Raw genomic sequence first — 21,972 nt, 5'->3', positions numbered from 1 at the left:
TATTACTGCGGTGCGCGGGAAGTTCCACACGCGATTTCAGCAGGGTACGTGTATTTCTGGGGTGCGGGGAAGTTTAACACGCGATTTCAGCAGGGTACGTGTATTACTGGGGTGCGCGGGAAGTTCCACACACGATTTCAGCAGCGTATGTGTATTTCTGGGGTGCGGGGAAGTTTAGCACGCGATTTCAGCAGGGTACGTGTATTACTGGGGTGCGCGGGAAGTTCCACACGCGATTTCAGCAGGGTACGTGCATTTCTGGGGTGCGGGGAAGTTTAACCCGCGATTTCAGCAGGGTACGTGTATTACTGGGGTGCACGGGAAGTTCCACACGTGATTTCAGCAGGGTACGTGTATTTCTGGGGTGCGGGGAAGTTTAACACACGATTTCAGCAGGGTAGGTGTATTACTGGGGTGTGCGGGAAGTCCATACGTGATTTCAGCAGGGTACGTGTATTGCTGGGGTGCGGGGAAGTTTAACACGCGATTTCAGCAGGGTACGTGTATTACTGGGGTGCGCGGGAAGTTTCACACGCGATTTCAGCAGGGTAATTGTATTTCTGGGGTGCAGGGAAGTTTAACACGCAATTTCAGCAGGGTACGTGTATTACTGCGGTGCGCGGGAAGTTCCACACGCGATTTCAGCAGGGTACGTGTATTTCTGGGGTGCGGGGAAGTTTAACACGCGATTTCAGCAGGGTACATGTATTACTGGGGTGCGCGGGAAGTTCCACAAGCGATTTCAGCAGGGTACGTGTATTTCTGGGGTGCAGGGAAGTTTAACACCCGATTTCAGCAGGGTACGTGTATTACTGGGGTGCGCAGGAAGTTCCACATGCGATTTCAGCAGGGTACCTGTATTTCTGGGGTGCAGGGAAGTTTAACGCGTGATTTCAGCAGGGTACCTGTATTACTGGTGTGCGCGGGAAGTTCCACACGCGATTTCAGCAGGGTACGAGTATTTCTGGGGTGCGGGGAAGTTTAACACGCAATTTCACCAGGGTACGTGTATTACTTGGGTGCGCGGGAAGTTCCACACGCGATTTCAGCAGGATATGTGTATTTCTGGGGTGCGGGGAAGTTTAACATGCAATTTCAGCAGGGTACGTGTATTACTGGGGTGCGTGGGAAGTTCCAAACGCCATTTCAGCAGGGTACGTGTATTTCTGGGGTGCGGGGAAGTTAAACACGTGATTTCAGCAGGGTACGTGTATTACTGGGGTGCGCGGGAAGTTCCACACGCGATTTCAGCAGGGTACGTGTATTTCTGGGGTGCGGGGAAGTTTGACACGCAATTTCAGCAGGGTACGTGTATTACTGGGGTGCGCGGGAAGTTCCACACGCAATTTCAACAGGGTACATGTATTTCTGGGGTGCGGGGAAGTTTAACACGCGATTTCAGCAGGGTACGTGTATTACTGTGGTGCACGGGAAGTTCCACATGCGATTTCAGCAGGGTACGTGTATTTCTGGGGTTCGGGGAAGTTTAACACGCGATTTCAGCAGGATACGTGTATTACTGGGGTGCACGGGAAGTTCCACAAGCGATTTTAGCAGGGTACGTGTATTTCTGGGGTGCAGGGAAGTTTAACACGCGATTTCAGCAGGGTACATGTATTACTGCGGTGCGCGGGAAGTTCCACACGCGATTTCAGCAGGGTACGTGTATTTCTGGGGTGCGGGGAAGTTTAACACGCGATTTCAGCAGGGTACGTGTATTACTGGGGTGCGCGGGAAGTTCCACACACGATTTCAGCAGCGTATGTGTATTTCTGGGGTGCGGGGAAGTTTAACACGCGATTTCAGCAGGGTACGTGTATTACTGGGGTGCGCGGGAAGTTCCACACGCGATTTCAGCAGGGTACGTGCATTTCTGGGGTGCGGGGAAGTTTAACCCGCGATTTCAGCAGGGTACGTGTATTACTGGGGTGCGCGGGAAGTTCCACACGTGATTTAAGCAGGGTACGTGTATTTCTGGGGTGCGGGGAAGTTTAACACACGATTTCAGCAGGGTAGGTGTATTACTGGGGTGTGCGGGAAGTTCCACACGCGATTTCAGCAGGCTACGTGTATTTCTGGGGTGCGGCGAAGTTTATCAGGCGATTTCAACAGGGTACGTGTATTACTGGGGTGCACGGGAAGTTCCACACGTGATTTCAGCAGGGTACGTGTATTTCTGGGGTGCGGGGAAGTTTAACACACGATTTCAGCAGGGTAGGTGTATTACTGGGGTGTGCGGGAAGTTCCACACGCAATTTCAGCAGGCTACGTGTATTTCTGGGGTGCGGCGAAGTTTAACACGCGATTTCAGCAGGGTACGTGTATTACTGGGGTGCGCGGGAAGTTCCACACGCGATTTCAGCAGGGTACGTGTATTTCTGGGGTGCCGGGAAGTTTAACACATGATTTCAGCAGGGTACGTGTATTACTGGGGTGCGCGGGAAGTTCCACACGCGATTTCAGTAGGGTACGTGAATTTCGGGTGTGCGGGGAAGTTTAACACGCGTTTTCAGCAGGGTATGTGTATTACTGGGGTGCGCGGGAAGTTCCACACGCGATTTCAGCAGGGTACTTGTATTTCTGGGGTGCGGGGAAGTTTAACCCGCGATTTCAGCAGGGTACATGTATTACTGGGGTGCGTGGGAAGTTCCACACGCGATTTAAGCAGGGTACGTGTATTTCTGGGGTGCGTGGAAGTTTAACACGCGATTTCAGCAGGGTACGTGTATTACTGGGGTGCGGGGGAAGTTCCACACGTGATTTCAGCAGGGTACGTGTATTACTGGGGTGCGCTGGAAGTTCCACAGGCGATTTCAGCAGGGTACATGTATTTCTGGGGTGCGGGGAAGTTTAACACGCAATTTCGGCAGGGTATGTTTATTACTGGGGTGCGGGGAAGTTTAACACGCAATTTCAGCAGGGTACGTGTATTACTGGGGTGCACAGGAAGTTCCACACGCAATTTCAGCAGGGTACGTGTATTTCTGGGGTGCGGGGAAGTTTAACACGTGATTTCAGCAGGGTACGTGTATTACTGGGGTGCGCGGGAAGTTCCACACACGATTTCAGCAGGGTACGTGTATTTCTGGGGTGCGGGGAAGTTTAACACGCGATTTCAGCAGTGTACGTGTATTACTGGGGTGTGCGGGAAGTCCACACGCGATTTCAGCAGCGTATGTGTATTTCTGGGGTGCGGGGAAGTTCCACACACGATTTCAGCAGGGTACATGTATTACTGCGGTGCGCGGGAAGTTCCACACGCGATTTCAGCAGGGTACGTGTATTTCTGGGGTGCGGGGAAGTTTACCACGCGATTTCAGCAGGGTACGTGTATTTCTGGGGTGCGGGGAAGTTTATCACGCGATTTCAGCAGGGTACGTGTATTACTCGGGTGCGCGGGAAGTTCCACAAGCGATTTTAGCAGGGTACGTGTATTTCTGGGTTGCGGGGAAGTTTAACACGCGATTTCAGCAGGGTACATGTATTACTGTGGTGCGCGGGAAGTTCCACACGCAATTTCAGCAGGGTATGTGTATTTCTGGGGTGCGGGGAAGTTTACCATGCGATTTCAGCAGGGTACGTGTATTACTGGGGTGCGCGGGAAGTTCCACACGCGATTGCAGCAGCGTATGTGTATTTCTGTGGTGCGGGGAAGTTTAACACGCGATTTCAGCAGGGTACGTGTATTACTTGCGTGCTCAGGAAGTTCCACACGCGATTTCAGCAGGGTACGTGTATTTCTGGGGTGCGGGGAAGTTTAACACGCAATTTCAGCAGGGTACGTGTATTACTGGGGTGCGCGGGAAGTTCCACACGCGATTTCAGCAGGGAACGTGTATTTCTGGGGTGCGGGGAAGTTTAATACGCAATTTCAGCAGGGTATGTGTATTACTGGGGTGTGCGGGAAGTTCCACACGCAATTTCAGCAGGGTATGTGTATTTCTGGGGTGTGGGGAAGTTTAAAACGTGATTTCAGCAGGGTACGTGTATTACTAGGGTGCGCGGGAAGTTCCACACGCGATTTCAGCAGGGTACGTGAATTTCAGGTTTGCAGGGAAGTTTAACACGCGTTTTCAGCAGGGTACATGTATTACTGGGGTGCGCGGGAAGTTCCACACGCGATTTCAGCAGGGTACGTGTATTTCTGGGGTGCAGGGAAGTTTATCACGCGATTTCAGCAGGGTACGTGTATTACTGGGGTGCGCGGGAAGTTCCACAAGCGATTTTAGCAGGGTACGTGTATTTCTGGGGTGAGGGGAAGTTTAACCCGCGATTTCAGCAGGGTACGTGTATTACTGGGGTGCGCGGGAAGTTCCACACGCAATTTCAGCAGGGTACGTGCATTTCTGGGGTGCGGGGAAGTTTAACCCGCGATTTCAGCAGGGTACGTGTATTACTGGGGTGCGCAGGAAGTTCCACACGTGATTTAAGCAGGGTACGTGTATTTCTGGGGTGCGGGGAAGTTTAACACACGATTTTAGCAGGGTAGGTGTATTACTGGGGTGTGCAGGAAGTTCCACACGCGATTTCAGCAGGCTACGTGTGTTTCTGGGGTGCGGCGAAGTTTAACACGCGATTTCAGCAGGGTACGTGTATTACTGGGGTGCGCAGGAAGTTCCACACGCGATTTCAGCAGGGTACGTGTATTTCTGGGGTGCGGGGAAGTTTAACACGCGATTTCAGCAGTGTACGTGTATTACTGGGGTGCGCAGGAAGTCCATACGTGATTTCAGCAGGGTACGTGTATTGCTGGGGTGCGGGGAAGTTTAACACGCGATTTCAGCAGGGTACGTGTATTACTGGGGTGCGCGGGAAGTTTCACACGCGATTTCAGCAGGGTAATTGTATTTCTGGGGTGCAGGGAAGTTTAACACGCAATTTCAGCAGGGTACGTGTATTACTGCGGTGTGTGGGAAGTTCCACACGCGATTTCAGCAGGGTACGTGTATTTCTGGGGTGCGGGGAAGTTTAACACGCGATTTCAGCAGGGTACATGTATTACTGGGGTGCGCGGGAAGTTCCACAAGCGATTTCAGCAGGGTACGTGTATTTCTGGGGTGCAGGGAAGTTTAACACCCGATTTCAGCAGGGTACGTGTATTACTGGGGTGTGCAGGAAGTTCCACACGCGATTTCAGCAGGGTACCTGTATTTCTGGGGTGCAGGGAAGTTTAACACGTGATTTCAGCAGGGTACCTGTATTACTGGTGTGCGCGGGAAGTTCCACACGCGATTTCAGCAGGGTACGTGTATTTCTGGGGTGCGGGGAAGTTTAACACGCAATTTCACCAGGGTACGTGTATTACTTGGGTGCGCGGGAAGTTCCACACGCGATTTCAGCAGGATATGTGTATTTCTGGGGTGCGGGGAAGTTTAACATGCAATTTCAGCAGGGTACGTGTATTACTGGGGTGCGTGGGAAGTTCCACATGCCATTTCAGCAGGGTACGTGTATTTCTGGGGTGCGGGGAAGTTAAACACGTGATTTCAGCAGGGTACGTGTATTACTGGGGTGCGCGGGAAGTTCCACACGCGATTTCAGCAGGGTACGTGTATTTCTGGGGTGCGGGGAAGTTTGACACGCAATTTCAGCAGGGTACGTGTATTACTGGGGTGCGCGGGAAGTTCCACACGCAATTTCAACAGGGTACATGTATTTCTGGGGTGCGGGGAAGTTTAACACGCGATTTCAGCAGGGTACGTGTATTACTGTGGTGCGCGGGAAGTTCCACATGCGATTTCAGCAGGGTACATGTATTTCTGGGGTTCGGGGAAGTTTAACACGCGATTTCAGCAGGATACGTGTATTACTGGGGTGCACGGGAAGTTCCACAAGCGATTTTAGCAGGGTACGTGTATTTCTGGGGTGCAGGGAAGTTTAACACGCGATTTCAGCAGGGTACATGTATTACTGCGGTGCGCGGGAAGTTCCACACGCGATTTCAGCAGGGTACGTGTATTTCTGGGGTGCGGGGAAGTTTAACACGCGATTTCAGCACGGTACGTGTATTACTGGGGTGCGCGGGAAGTTCCACACACGATTTCAGCAGCGTATGTGTATTTCTGGGGTGCGGGGAAGTTTAACACGCGATTTCAGCAGGGTACGTGCATTTCTGGGGTGCGGGGAAGTTTAACCCGCGATTTCAGCAGGGTACGTGTATTACTGGGGTGCGCGGGAAGTTCCACACGTGATTTAAGCAGGGTACGTGTATTTCTGGAGGGCGGGGAAGTTTAACACACGATTTCAGCAGGGTAGGTGTATTACTGGGGTGTGCGGGAAGTTCCACACGCGATTTCAGCAGGCTACGTGTATTTCTGGGGTGTGGCGAAGTTTATCAGGCGATTTCAGCAGGGTACGTGTATTACTGGGGTGCACGGGAAGTTCCACACGTGATTTCAGCAGGGTACATGTATTTCTGGGGTGCGGGGAAGTTTAACACACGATTTCAGCAGGGTAGGTGTATTACTGGGGTGTGCGGGAAGTTCCACACGCAATTTCAGCAGGCTACGTGTATTTCTGGGGTGCGGTGAAGTTTAACACGCGATTTCAGCAGGGTACGTGTATTACTGGGGTGCGCGGGAAGTTCCACACGCGATTTCAGCAGGGTACGTGTATTTCTGGGGTGCGGGGAAGTTTAACACGCGATTTCAGCAGTGTACGTGTATTACTGGGGTGCGCGGGAAGTCCATACGTGATTTCAGCAGGGTACGTGTATTGCTGGGGTGCGGGGAAGTTTAACACGCGATTTCAGCAGGGTACGTGTATTACTGGGGTGCGCGGGAAGTTCCACAAGCGATTTCAGCAGGGTACGTGTATTTCTGGGGTGCAGGGAAGTTTAACACCCGATTTCAGCAGGGTACGTGTGTTACTGGGGTGCGCAGGAAGTTCCACACGCGATTTCAGCAGGGTACCTGTATTTCTGGGGTGCAGGGAAGTTTAACACGTGATTTCAGCAGGGTACCTGTATTACTGGTGTGCGTGGGAAGTTCCACACGCGATTTCAGCAGGGTACGTGTATTTCTGGGGTGCGGGGAAGTTTAACACGCAATTTCACCAGGGTACGTGTATTACTGGGGTGCGCGGGAAGTTCCACACGCGATTTCAGCAGGATATGTGTATTTCTGGGGTGCGGGGAAGTTTAACATGCAATTTCAGCAGGGTACGTGTATTACTGGGGTGCGTGGGAAGTTCCAGACGCCATTTTAGCAGCGTACGTGTATTTCTGGGGTGTGGGAAAGTTAAACACGTGATTTCAGCAGGGTACGTGTATTACTGGGGTGCGCGGGAAGTTCCACACGCGATTTCAGCAGGGTACGTGTATTTCTGGGGTGCGGGGAAGTTTGACACGCAATTTCAGCAGGGTACGTGTATTACTGGGGTGCGCGGGAAGTTCCACACGCAATTTCAACAGGGTACATGTATTTCTGGGGTGCGGGGAAGTTTAACACGCGATTTCAGCAGGGTACGTGTATTACTGTGGTGCGCAGGAAGTTCCACATGCGATTTCAGCAGGGTACGTGTATTTCTGGGGTTCGGGGAAGTTTAACACGCGATTTCAGCAGGATACGTGTATTACTGGGGTGCACGGGAAGTTCCACAAGCGATTTTAGCAGGGTACGTGTATTTCTGGGGTGCAGGGAAGTTTAACACGCGATTTCAGCAGGGTACATGTATTACTGCGGTGCGCGGGAAGTTCCACACGCGGTTTCAGCAGGGTACGTGTATTTCTGGGGTGCGGGGAAGTTTAACACGCGATTTCAGCAGGGTACGTGTATTACTGGGGTGCGCGGGAAGTTCCACACACGATTTCAGCAGCGTATGTGTATTTCTGGGGTGCGGGGAAGTTTAACACGCGATTTCAGCAGGGTACGTGTATTACTGGGGTGCGCGGGAAGTTCCACATGCGATTTCAGCAGAGTACGTGAATTTCGGGGGTACAGGGAAGTTTAACACGCGATTTCAGCAGGGTACGTGTATTACTGGGGTGCACGGGAAGTTCCACACGCGATTTCAGTAGGGTATGTGTATTTCTGGGGTGCAGGGAAGTTTAACACGCAATTTCAGCAGGGTACGTGTATTACTGGGGTGCGCAAGCAGTTCCACAAGCGATTTCAGCAGGGTACGTGTATTTCTGGGGTGCAGGGAAGTTTAACACGCGATTTCAGCAGGGTACATGTATTACTGCGGTGCGCGGGAAGTTCCACACGCGATTTCAGCAGGGTACGTGTATTACTCGGGTGCGCGGGAAGTTCCACAAGCGATTTTAGCAGGGTACGTGTATTTCTGGGTTGCGGGGAAGTTTAACACGCGATTTCAGCAGGGTACATGTATTACTGTGGTGCGCTTGAAGCTCCACACGCAATTTCAGCAGCGTATGTGTATTTCTGGGGTGCGGGGAAGTTTAACACGCGATTTCAGCAGGGTACGTGTATTACTTGCGTGTGTGGGAAGTTCCACACGCGATTTCAGCAGGGTACGTGTATTTCTGGGGTGCGGGGACGTTTAACATGCAATTTCACCAGGGTACGTGTATTACTGGGGTGCGCGGGAAGTTCCACACACGATTTCAGCAGGATATGTGTATTTCTGGGGTGCGGGGAAGTTTAACATGCAATTTCAGCAGGGTACGTGTATTACTGGGGTGCGCGGGAAGTTCCACACGCCATTTCAGCAGGGTACGTGTATTTCTGGGGTGCGGGGAAGTTTAACACGCAATTTCAGCAGGGTACATGTATTACTGGGGTGCGCGGGAAGTTCCACACGCGATTTCAGCAGGGTACGTGTATTTCTGGGGTGCGGGGAAGTTTGACACGCAATTTCAGCAGGGTACGTGTATTACTGGGGTGCGCGGGAAGTTCCACACGCAATTTCAGCAGGGTACATGTATTTCTGGGGTGCGGGGAAGTTTAACACGCGATTTCAGCAGGGTACGTGTATTACTGTGGTGCGCGGGAAGTTCCACATGCGATTTCAGCAGGGTACGTGTATTTCTGGGGTTCGGGGAAGTTTAACACGCGATTTCAGCAGGATACGTGTATTACTGGGGTGCACGGGAAGTTCCACAAGCGATTTTAGCAGGGTACGTGTATTTCTGGGGTGCAGGGAAGTTTAACACGCGATTTCAGCAGGGTACATGTATTACTGCGGTGCGCGGGAAGTTCCACACGCGATTTCAGCAGGGTACGTGTATTTCTGGGGTGCGGGGAAGTTTACCACGCGATTTCAGCAGTGTACGTGTATTACTGGGGTGCGCGGGAAGTTCCACACACGATTTCAGCAGCGTATGTGTATTTCTGGGGTGCGGGGAAGTTTAACACGCGATTTCAGCAGGGTATGTGTATTACTGGGGTGCGCGGGAAGTTCCACATGCGATTTCAGCAGGGTACGTGTATTTCTGGGGTGCGGGGAAGTTTAACACGCGATTTCAGCAGGGTACGTGTATTACTGGGGTGCGCGGGAAGTTCCACACGCAATTTCAGCAGGGTACGTGTATTTGTGGGGTGCGGGGAAGTTTAACATGCAATTTCAGCAGGGTATGTATATTGCTGGGGTGCGCGGGAAGTTCCACACGCGATTTCAGCAGGGTACGTGTATTACTGGGGTGCGCGGGAAGATCCACACGCGATTTCAGCAGGGTACATGTATTTCTGGGGTGCGGGGAAGTTTAACACGCAATTTCAGCAGGGTATGTGTATTACTGGGGTACGGGGAAGTTTAACACGTGATTTCAGCAGGGTACGTGTATTACTGGGGTGCGCGGGAAGTTTCACACGCGATTTCAGCAGGGTACGTGAATTTCGGGTGTACAGGGAAGTTTAACACGCGATTTCAGCAGGGTACGTGTATTACTGGGGTGCACGGGAAGTTCCACACGCGATTTCAGCAGGGTATGTGTATTTCTGGGGTGCAGGGAAGTTTAACACGCAATTTCAGCAGGGTACGTGTATTACTGGGGTGCGCAAGCAGTTCCACAAGCGATTTCAGCAGGGTACGTGTATTTCTGGGGTGCAGGGAAGTTTAACACGCGATTTCAGCAGGGTACATGTATTACTGCGGTGCGCGGGAAGTTCCACACGCGATTTCAGCAGGGTACGTGTATTACTCGGGTGCGCGGGAAGTTCCACAAGCGATTTTAGCAAGGTATGTGTATTTCTGGGTTGCGGGGAAGTTTAACACGCGATTTCAGCAGGGTACATGTATTACTGTGGTGCGCGGGAAGTTCCACACGCAATTTCAGCAGGGTACGTGTATTTCTGGGGTGCGGGGAAGTTTACCATGCGATTTCAGCAGGGTAGGTGTATTACTGGGGTGCGCGGGAAGTTCCACACGCGATTTCAGCAGCGTATGTGTATTTCTGGGGTGCGGGGAAGTTTAACACGCGATTTCAGCAGGGTACGTGTATTACTTGCGTGCGCGGGAAGTTCCACACGCGATTTCAGCAGGGTATGTGTATTTCTGGGGTGCGGGGAAGTTTAACACGCAATTTCAGCAGGGTACGTGTATTACTGGGGTGCGCGGGAAGTTCCACAGGCGATTTCAGCAGGGAACGTGTATTTCTGGGGTGCGGGGAAGTTTAATACGCAATTTCAGCAGGGTATGTGTATTACTGGGGTGCTCGGGAAGTTCCACACCCGATTTCAGCAGGGTATGTGTATTTCTGGGGTGTGGGGAAGTTTAACACGTGATTTCAGCAGGGTACGTGTATTACTAGGGTGCGCGGGAAGTTCCACACGCGATTTCAGCAGGGTACGTGAATTTCAGGTGTGCAGGGAAGTTTAACACGAATTTTCAGCAGGGTACGTGTATTACTGGGGTGCGCGGGAAGTTCCACACGCGATTTCAGCAGGGTACGTGTATTTCTGGGGTGCGGGGAAGTTTAACCCGCGATTTCAGCAGTATACGTGTATTACTGGGGTGCGCGGGAAGTTCCACACGTGATTTAAGCAGGGTACGTGTATTTCTGGGGTGCGGGGAAGTTTAACACACGATTTCAGCAGGGTAGGTGTATTACTGGGGTGTGCGGGAAGTTCCACACGCGATTTCAGCAAGCTACGTGTATTTCTGGGGTGCTGCGAAGTTTAACACGCGATTTCAGCAGGGTACGTGTATTACTGGGGTGCACGGGAAGTTCCACACGTGATTTCAGCAGGGTACGTGTATTTCTGGGGTGCGGGGAAGTTTAACACACGATTTCAGCAGGGTAGGTGTATTACTGGGGTGTGCGGGAAGTTCCACACGCGATTTCAGCAGGCTACGTGTATTTCTGGGGTGCGGCGAAGTTTAACAAGCGATTTCAGCAGGGTACGTGTATTACTGGGGTGCGGGGAAGTTTAACACGCGATTTCAGCAGTGTACGTGTATTACTGGGGTGCGCGGGAAGTCCATACACGATTTCAGCAGGGTACGTGTATTGCTGGGGTGCGGGGAAGTTTAACACGCGATTTCAGCAGGGTACGTGTATTACTGGGGTGCGCGGGAAGTTTCACACGTGATTTCAGCAGGGTAATTGTATTTCTGGGGTGCAGGGAAGTTAAACACGCAATTTCAGCAGGGTACGTGTATTACTGCGGTGCGCGAGAAGTTCCACACGCGATTTCAGCAGGGTACGTGTATTTCTGGGGTGCGGGGAAGTTTAACACGCGATTTCAGCAGGGTACATGTATTACTGGGGTGCGCGGGAAGTTCCACAAGCGATTTCAGCAGGGTACGTGTATTTCTGGGGAGCAGGGAAGTTTAACACCCGATTTCAGCAGGGTACGTGTATTACTGGGGTGCGCAGGAAGTTCCACACGCGATTTCAGCAGGGTACCTGTATTTCTGGGGTGCAGGGAAGTTTAACACGTGATTTCAGCAGGGTACCTGTATTACTGGGGTGCGCGGGAAGTTCCACACGCGATTTCAGCAGGGTACGTGTATTTCTGGGGCGCGGGGAAGTTTAACACGCAATTTCACCAGGGTACGTGTATTACTGGGGTGCGCGGGAAGTTCCACATGCGATTTCAGCAGGATATGTGTATTTCTGGGGTGCGGGGAAGTTTACCATGCAATTTCAGCAGGGTACGTGTATTACTGGGGTGCGCGGGAAGTTCCACACGCCATTTCAGCAGGGTACGTGTATTTCTGGGGTGCAGGGAAGTTTAACACGCAATTTCACCAGGGTACGTGTATTACTGGGGTGCGCGGGAAGTTCCACACGCGATTTCAGCAGGGTACGTGTATTTCTGGGGTGCGGGGAAGTTTGACACGCAATTTCAGCAGGGTACGTGTATTACTGGGGTGCGCGGGAAGTTCCACACGCAATTTCAGCAGGGTACATGTATTTCTGGGGTGCGGGGAAGCTTAACACGTGATTTCAGCAGGGTACGTGTATTACTGTGGTGCGCGGGAAGTTCCACATGCGATTTCAGCAGGGTACGTGTATTTCTGGGGTTTGGGGAAGTTTAACACGCGATTTCAGCAGGATACGTGTATTACTGGGGTGCACGGGAAGTTCCACAAGCGATTTCAGCAGGGTACGTGTATTTCTGGGGTGCAGGGAAGTTTAACACGCGATTTCAGCAGGGTACATGTATTACTGCGGTGCGCGGGAAGTTCCACACGCGATTTCAGCAGGGTACGTGTATTTCTGGGGTGCGGGGAAGTTTAACACGCGATTTCAGCAGGGTACGTGTATTACTGGGGTGCGCGGGAAGTTCCACACGCGATTTCAGCAGGGTATGTGTATTACTGGGGTGCGCAGGAACTTCCACACGCGATTTCAGCAGGGTACATGTATTCTGGGGTGCGGGGAAGTTTAACACGCAATTTCAGCAGGGTATGTGTATTACTGGGGTGCGGGGAAGTTTAACACGTGATTTCAGCATGGTACGTGTATTACTGGGGTGCGCGGGAAGTTTCACACGCGATTTCAGCAGGGTACGTGAATTTCGGGGGTACAGGGAAGTTTAACACGCGATTTCAGCAGGGTACGTGTATTACTGGGGTGCACGGGAAGTTTCACACGCGATTTCAGCAGGGTATGTGTATTTCTGGGGTGCGGGGAAGTTTAACACGCAATTTCAGCAGGGTACGTGTATTACTGGGGTGCGCAAGCAGTTCCATAAACGATTTCAGCAGGGTACGTGTATTTCTGGGGTGCAGGGAAGTTTAACACGCGATTTCAGCAGGGTACATGTATTACTGCGGTGCGCGGGAAGTTCCACACGCAATTTCAGCAGGGTACGTGTATTTCTGGGGTGCGGGGAAGTTTAACATGCGATTTCAGCAGGGTACATGTATTACTGCGGTGCGCGGGAAGTTCCACACGCGATTTCAGCAGGGTACGTGTATTTCTGGGGTGCGGGGAAGTTTAACACGCGATTTCAGCAGGGTACGTGTATTACTGGGGTGCGGGGAAGTTTAACACGCAATTTCAGCAGGGTACGTGTATTACTGGGGTGCGCGGGAAGTTCCACACACGATTTCAGCAGGATATGTGTATTTCTGGGGTGCAGGGAAGTTTAACATGCAATTTCAGCAGGGTACGTGTATTACTGGGGTGCGCGGGAAGTTCCACACGCCATTTCAGCAGGGTACGTGTATTTCTGGGGTGCGGGGAAGTTTAACACGCAATTTCAGCAGGGTACATGTATTTCTGGGGTGCGGGGAAGTTTAACACGCGATTTCAGCAGGGTACGTGTATTACTGGGGTGCGGGGAAGTTTAACACGCAATTTCACCAGGGTACGTGTATTACTGGGGTGCGTGGGAAGTTCCACACGCGATTTCAGCAGGGTACGTGTATTTCTGGGGTGCGGGGAAGTTTAACACGCAATTTCACCAGGGTACGTGTATTACTGGGGTGCGCGGGAAGTTCCACACACGATTTCAGCAGGATATGTGTATTTCTGGGGTGCGGGGAAGTTTAACATGCAATTTCAGCAGGGTACGTGTATTACTGGGGTGCGCGGGAAGTTCCACACGCCATTTCAGCAGGGTACGTGTATTTCTGGGGTGCGGGGAAGTTTAACACGCAATTTCAGCAGGGTACATGTATTACTGGGGTGCGCGGGAAGTTCCACACGCGATTTCAGCAGGGTACGTGTATTTCTGGGGTGCGGGGAATTTTGACACGCAATTTCAGCAGGGTACGTGTATTACTGGGGTGCGCGGGAAGTTCCACACGCAATTTCAGCAGGGTACATGTATTTCTGGGGTGCGGGGAAGTTTAACACGCGATTTCAGCAGGGTACGTGTATTACTGTGGTGCGCGGGAAGTTCCACATGCGATTTCAGCAGGGTACGTGTATTTCTGGGGTTCGGGGAAGTTTAACACGCGATTTCAGCAGGATACGTGTATTACTGGGGTGCACGGGAAGTTCCACAAGCGATTTTAGCAGGGTACGTGTATTTCTGGGGTGCAGGGAAGTTTAACACGCGATTTCAGCAGGGTACATGTATTACTGCGGTGCGCGGGAAGTTCCACACGCGATTTCAGCAGGGTACGTGTATTTCTGGGGTGCGGGGAAGTTTAACACGCGATTTCAGCAGGGTACGTGTATTACTGGGGTGCGCGGGAAGTTCCACACACGATTTCAGCAGCGTATGTGTATTTCTGGGGTGCGGGGAAGTTTAACACGCAATTTCAGCAGGGTACGTGTATTACTGGGGTGCGCGGGAAGTTCCACATGCGATTTCAGCAGGGTACGTGTATTTCTGGGGTGCGGGGAAGTTTAACACGCGATTTCAGCAGGGTACGTGTATTACTGGGGTGCGCGGGAAGTTCCACACGCAATTTCAGCAGGGTACGTGTATTTGTGGGGTGCGGGGAAGTTTAACATGCAATTTCAGCAGGGTATGTGTATTGCTGGGGTGCGCGGGAAGTTCCACACGCGATTTCAGCAGGGTACGTGTATTACTGGGGTGCGCGGGAAGATCCACACGCGATTTCAGCAGGGTACATGTATTTCTGGGGTGCGGGGAAGTTTAACACGCAATTTCAGCAGGGTATGTGTATTACTGGGGTGCGCAGGAAGTTTCACACGCGATTTCAGCAGGGTACGTGAATTTCGGGTGTACAGGGAAGTTTAACACGCAATTTCAGCAGGGTACGTGTATTACTGGGGTGCACGGGAAGTTCCACACGCGATTTCAGCAGGGTATGTGTATTTCTGGGGTGCAGGGAAGTTTAACACGCAATTTCAGCAGGGTACGTGTATTACTGGGGTGCGCAAGCAGTTCCACAAGCGATTTCAGCAGGGTACGTGTATTTCTGGGGTGCAGGGAGGTTTAACACGCGATTTCAGCAGGGTACATGTATTACTGCGGTGCGCGGGAAGTTCCACACGCGATTTCAGCAGGGTACGTGTATTACTCGGGTGCGCGGGAAGTTCCACAAGCGATTTTAGCAGGGTACGTGTATTTCTGGGTTGCGGGGAAGTTTAACACGCGATTTCAGCAGGGTACATGTATTACTGTGGTGCGCGGGAAGTTCCACACGCAATTTCAGCAGGGTACGTGTATTTCTGGGGTGCGGGGAAGTTTACCATGCGATTTCAGAAGGGTAGGTGTATTACTGGGGTGCGCGGGAAGTTCCACACGCGATTTCAGCAGCGTATGTGTATTTCTGGGGTGCGGGGAAGTTTAACACGCGATTTCAGCAGGGTACGTGTATTACTTGCGTGCGCGGGAAGTTCCACACGCGATTTCAGCAGGGTATGTGTATTTCTGGGGTGCGGGGAAGTTTAACACGCAATTTCAGCAGGGTACGTGTATTACTGGGGTGCGCGGGAAGTTCCACACGCGATTTCAGCAGGGAACGTGTATTTCTGGGGTGCAGGGAAGTTTAACACGCAATTTCAGCAGGGTACGTGTATTACTGGGGTGCGCAAGCAGTTCCATAAACGATTTCAGCAGGGTACGTGTATTTCTGGGGTGCAGGGAAGTTTAACACGCGATTTCAGCAGGGTACATGTATTACTGCGGTGCGCGGGAAGTTCCACACGCAATTTCAGCAGGGTACGTGTATTTCTGGGGTGCGGGGAAGTTTAACATGCGATTTCAGCAGGGTACATGTATTACTGCGGTGCGCGGGAAGTTCCACACGCGATTTCAGCAGGGTACGTGTATTTCTGGGGTGCGGGGAAGTTTAACACGCGATTTCAGCAGGGTACGTGTATTACTGGGGTGCGGGGAAGTTTAACACGCAATTTCAGCAGGGTACGTGTATTACTGGGGTGCGCGGGAAGTTCCACACACGATTTCAGCAGGATATGTGTATTTCTGGGGTGCAGGGAAGTTTAACATGCAATTTCAGCAGGGTACGTGTATTACTGGGGTGCGCGGGAAGTTCCACACGCCATTTCAGCAGGGTACGTGTATTTCTGGGGTGCGGGGAAGTTTAACACGCAATTTCAGCAGGGTACATGTATCACTGGGGTGTGCGGGAAGTTCCACACGCGATTTCAGCAGGGTACGTGTATTTCTGGGGTGCGGGGAAGTTTGACACGCAATTTCAGCAGGGTACGTGTATTACTGGGGTGCGCGGGAAGTTCCACACGCAATTTCAGCAGGGTACATGTATTTCTGGGGTGCGGGGAAGTTTAACACGCGATTTCAGCAGGGTACGTGTATTACTGGGGTGCGGGGAAGTTTAACACGCAATTTCACCAGGGTACGTGTATTACTGGGGTGCGTGGGAAGTTCCACACGCGATTTCAGCAGGGTACGTGTATTTCTGGGGTGCGGGGAAGTTTAACACGCAATTTCACCAGGGTACGTGTATTACTGGGGTGCGCGGGAAGTTCCACACACGATTTCAGCAGGATATGTGTATTTCTGGGGTGCGGGGAAGTTTAACATGCAATTTCAGCAGGGTACGTGTATTACTGGGGTGCGCGGGAAGTTCCACACGCCATTTCAGCAGGGTACGTGTATTTCTGGGGTGCGGGGAAGTTTAACACGCAATTTCAGCAGGGTACATGTATTACTGGGGTGCGCGGGAAGTTCCACACGCGATTTCAGCAGGGTACGTGTATTTCTGGGGTGCGGGGAATTTTGACACGCAATTTCAGCAGGGTACGTGTATTACTGGGGTGCGCGGGAAGTTCCACACGCAATTTCAGCAGGGTACATGTATTTCTGGGGTGCGGGGAAGTTTAACACGCGATTTCAGCAGGGTACGTGTATTACTGTGGTGCGCGGGAAGTTCCACATGCGATTTCAGCAGGGTACGTGTATTTCTGGGGTTCGGGGAAGTTTAACACGCGATTTCAGCAGGATACGTGTATTACTGGGGTGCACGGGAAGTTCCACAAGCGATTTTAGCAGGGTACGTGTATTTCTGGGGTGCAGGGAAGTTTAACACGCGATTTCAGCAGGGTACATGTATTACTGCGGTGCGCGGGAAGTTCCACACGCGATTTCAGCAGGGTACGTGTATTTCTGGGGTGCGGGGAAGTTTAACACGCGATTTCAGCAGGGTACGTGTATTACTGGGGTGCGCGGGAAGTTCCACACACGATTTCAGCAGCGTATGTGTATTTCTGGGGTGCGGGGAAGTTTAACACGCAATTTCAGCAGGGTACGTGTATTACTGGGGTGCGCGGGAAGTTCCACATGCGATTTCAGCAGGGTACGTGTATTTCTGGGGTGCGGGGAAGTTTAACACGCGATTTCAGCAGGGTACGTGTATTACTGGGGTGCGCGGGAAGTTCCACACGCAATTTCAGCAGGGTACGTGTATTTGTGGGGTGCGGGGAAGTTTAACATGCAATTTCAGCAGGGTATGTGTATTGCTGGGGTGCGCGGGAAGTTCCACACGCGATTTCAGCAGGGTACGTGTATTACTGGGGTGCGCGGGAAGATCCACACGCGATTTCAGCAGGGTACATGTATTTCTGGGGTGCGGGGAAGTTTAACACGCAATTTCAGCAGGGTATGTGTATTACTGGGGTGCGCAGGAAGTTTCACACGCGATTTCAGCAGGGTACGTGAATTTCGGGTGTACAGGGAAGTTTAACACGCAATTTCAGCAGGGTACGTGTATTACTGGGGTGCACGGGAAGTTCCACACGCGATTTCAGCAGGGTATGTGTATTTCTGGGGTGCAGGGAAGTTTAACACGCAATTTCAGCAGGGTACGTGTATTACTGGGGTGCGCAAGCAGTTCCACAAGCGATTTCAGCAGGGTACGTGTATTTCTGGGGTGCAGGGAGGTTTAACACGCGATTTCAGCAGGGTACATGTATTACTGCGGTGCGCGGGAAGTTCCACACGCGATTTCAGCAGGGTACGTGTATTACTCGGGTGCGCGGGAAGTTCCACAAGCGATTTTAGCAGGGTACGTGTATTTCTGGGTTGCGGGGAAGTTTAACACGCGATTTCAGCAGGGTACATGTATTACTGTGGTGCGCGGGAAGTTCCACACGCAATTTCAGCAGGGTACGTGTATTTCTGGGGTGCGGGGAAGTTTACCATGCGATTTCAGAAGGGTAGGTGTATTACTGGGGTGCGCGGGAAGTTCCACACGCGATTTCAGCAGCGTATGTGTATTTCTGGGGTGCGGGGAAGTTTAACACGCGATTTCAGCAGGGTACGTGTATTACTTGCGTGCGCGGGAAGTTCCACACGCGATTTCAGCAGGGTATGTGTATTTCTGGGGTGCGGGGAAGTTTAACACGCAATTTCAGCAGGGTACGTGTATTACTGGGGTGCGCGGGAAGTTCCACACGCGATTTCAGCAGGGAACGTGTATTTCTGGGGTGCAGGGAAGTTTAACACGCATTTTCAGCAGGGTACGTGTATTACTGGGGTGCGCGGGAAGTTCCACACGCGATTTCAGCAGGGTACGTGTATTTCTGGGGTGCGGGGAAGTTTAACCCGCGATTTCAGCAGGGTACGTGTATTACTGGGGTGCGCGGGAAGTTCCACACGTGATTTAAGCAGGGTACGTGTATTTCTGGGGTGCGGGGAAGTTTAACACACGATTTCAGCAGGGTAGGTGTATTACTGGGGTGTGCGGGAAGTTCCACACGCGATTTCAGCAAGCTACGTGTATTTCTGGGGTGCGACGAAGTTTAACACGCGATTTCAGCAGGGTACGTGTATTACTGGGGTGCACGGGAAGTTCCACACGTGATTTCAGCAGGGTACGTGTATTTCTGGGGTGCGGGGAAGTTTAACACACGATTTCAGCAGGGTAGGTGTATTACTGGGGTGTGCGGGAAGTTCCACACGCGATTTCAGCAGGCTACGTGTATTTCTGGGGTGCGGCGAAGTTTAACAAGCGATTTCAGCAGGGTACGTGTATTACTGGGGTGCGCGGGAAGTTCCACACGCGATTTCAGCAGGGTACGTGTATTTCTGGGGTGCGGGGAAGTTTAACACGCGATTTCAGCAGTGTACGTGTATTACTGGGGTGCGCGGGAAGTCCATACACGATTTCAGCAGGGTACGTGTATTGCTGGGGTGCGGGGAAGTTTAACATGCGATTTCAGCAGGGTACGTGTATTACTGGGGTGCGCGGGAAGTTTCACACGTGATTTCAGCAGGGTAATTGTATTTCTGGGGTGCAGGGAAGTTTAACACGCAATTTCAGCAGGGTACGTGTATTACTCCGGTGCGCGGGAAGTTCCACACGCAATTTCAGCAGGGTACGTGTATTTCTGGGGTGCGGGGAAGTTTAACACGCGATTTCAGCAGGGTACATGTATTACTGGGGTGCGCGGGAAGTTCCACAAGCGATTTCAGCAGGGTACGTGTATTTCTGGGGTGCAGGGAAGTTTAACACCCGATTTCAGCAGGGTACGTGTATTACTGGGGTGCGCAGGAAGTTCCACACGCGATTTCAGCAGGGTACCTGTATTTCTGGGGTGCAGGGAAGTTTAACACGTGATTTCAGCAGGGTACCTGTATTACTGGGGTGCGCGGGAAGTTCCACACGCGATTTCAGCAGGGTACGTGTATTTCTGGGGCGCGGGGAAGTTTAACACGCAATTTCACCAGGGTACGTGTATTACTGGGGTGCGCGGGAAGTTCCACACGCGATTTCAGCAGGATATGTGTATTTCTGGGGTGCGGGGAAGTTTACCATGCAATTTCAGCAGGGTACGTGTATTACTGGGGTGCGCGGGAAGTTCCACACGCGATTTCAGCAGGGTACGTGTATTTCTGGGGTGCGGGGAAGTTTGACACGCAATTTCAGCAGGTTACGTGTATTACTGGGGTGCGCGGGAAGTTCCACACGCAATTTCAGCAGGGTACGTGTATTTCTGGGGTGCGGGGAAGCTTAACACGCGATTTCAGCAGGGTACGTGTAATACTGTGGTGCGCGGGAAGTTCCACACACGATTTCAGCAGCGTATGTGTATTTCTGGGGTGCGGGGAAGTTTAACACGCGATTTCAGCAGGGTACGTGTATTACTGGGGTGCGCGGGAAGTTCCACATGCGATTTCAGCAGGGTACGTGTATTTCTGGGGTTTGGGGAAGTTTAACACGCGATTTCAGCAGGATACGTGTATTACTGGGGTGCACGGGAAGTTCCACAAGCGATTTCAGCAGGGTACGTGTATTTCTGGGGTGCAGAGAAGTTTAACACGCAATTTCAGCAGGGTACATGTATTACTGCGGTGCGCGGGAAGTTCCACACGCGATTTCAGCAGGGTACGTGTATTTCTGGGTGCGGGGAAGTTTAACACGCGATTTCAGCAGGGTACGTGTATTACTGGGGTGCGCGGGAAGTTCCACACACGATTTCAGCAGCGTATGTGTATTTCTGGGGTGCGGGGAAGTTTAACACGCGATTTCAGCAGGGTACGTGTATTACTGGGGTGCGCGGGAAGTTCCACATGCGATTTCAGCAGGGTACGTGTATTTCTGGGGTGCGGGGAAGTTTAACACGCGATTTCAGCAGAGTACGTGTATTACTGGGCTGCGCGGGAAGTTCCACACGCAATTTCAGCAGGGTACGTGTATTTGTGGGGTGCGGGGAAGTTTAACATGCAATTTCAGCAGGGTATGTGTATTGCTGGGGTGCGCGGGAAGTTCCACACGCGATTTCAGCAGGGTATGTGTATTACTGGGGTGCGCGGGAAGTTCCACACGCGATTTCAGCAGGGTACATGTATTCTGGGGTGCGGGGAAGTTTAACACGCAATTTCAGCAGGGTATGTGTATTACTGGGGTGCGGGGAAGTTTAACACGTGATTTCAGCATGGTACGTGTATTACTGGGGTGCGCGGGAAGTTTCACACGCGATTTCAGCAGGGTACGTGAATTTCGGGGGTACAGGGAAGTTTAACACGCGATTTCAGCAGGGTACGTGTATTACTGGGGTGCACGGGAAGTTCCACACACGATTTCAGCAGGGTATGTGTATTTCTGGGGTGCGGGGAAGTTTAACACGCAATTTCAGCAGGGTACGTGTATTACTGGGGTGCGCAAGCAGTTCCATAAGCGATTTCAGCAGGGTACGTGTATTTCTGGGGTGCAGGGAAGTTTAACACGCGATTTCAGCAGGGTACATGTATTACTGCGGTGCGCAGGAAGTTCCACACGCAATTTCAGCAGGGTACGTGTATTTCTGGGGTGCGGGGAAGTTTAACATGCGATTTCAGCAGGGTACATGTATTACTGCGGTGCGCGGGAAGTTCCACACGCGATTTCAGCAGGGTACGTGTATTTCTGGGGTGCGGGGAAGTTTAACACGCGATTTCAGCAGGGTACGTGTATTACTGGGGTGCGCGGGAAGTTCCACAAGCGATTTCAGCAGGGTATGTGTATTTCTGGGGTGCAGGGAGGTTTAACACGCGATTTCAGCAGGGTACGTGTATTACTGGGGTGCGCAGGAAGTTCCACACGCGATTTCAGCAGGGTACGTGTATTTCTGGGGTGCGGGGAAGTTTAACCCGCGATTTCAGCAGGGTACGTGTATTACTGGGGTGCGCGGGAAGTTCCACACGTGATTTAAGCAGGGTACGTGTTTTTCTGGGGTGC

This window comes from Ambystoma mexicanum, chromosome 13 (assembly GCF_040938575.1).
Source record: "Ambystoma mexicanum isolate Mex_15411 chromosome 13, UKY_AmexF1_1, whole genome shotgun sequence".
Classification (NCBI taxonomy): domain Eukaryota; kingdom Metazoa; phylum Chordata; class Amphibia; order Caudata; family Ambystomatidae; genus Ambystoma; species Ambystoma mexicanum.
This window is presented reverse-complemented; position numbering follows the sequence as displayed.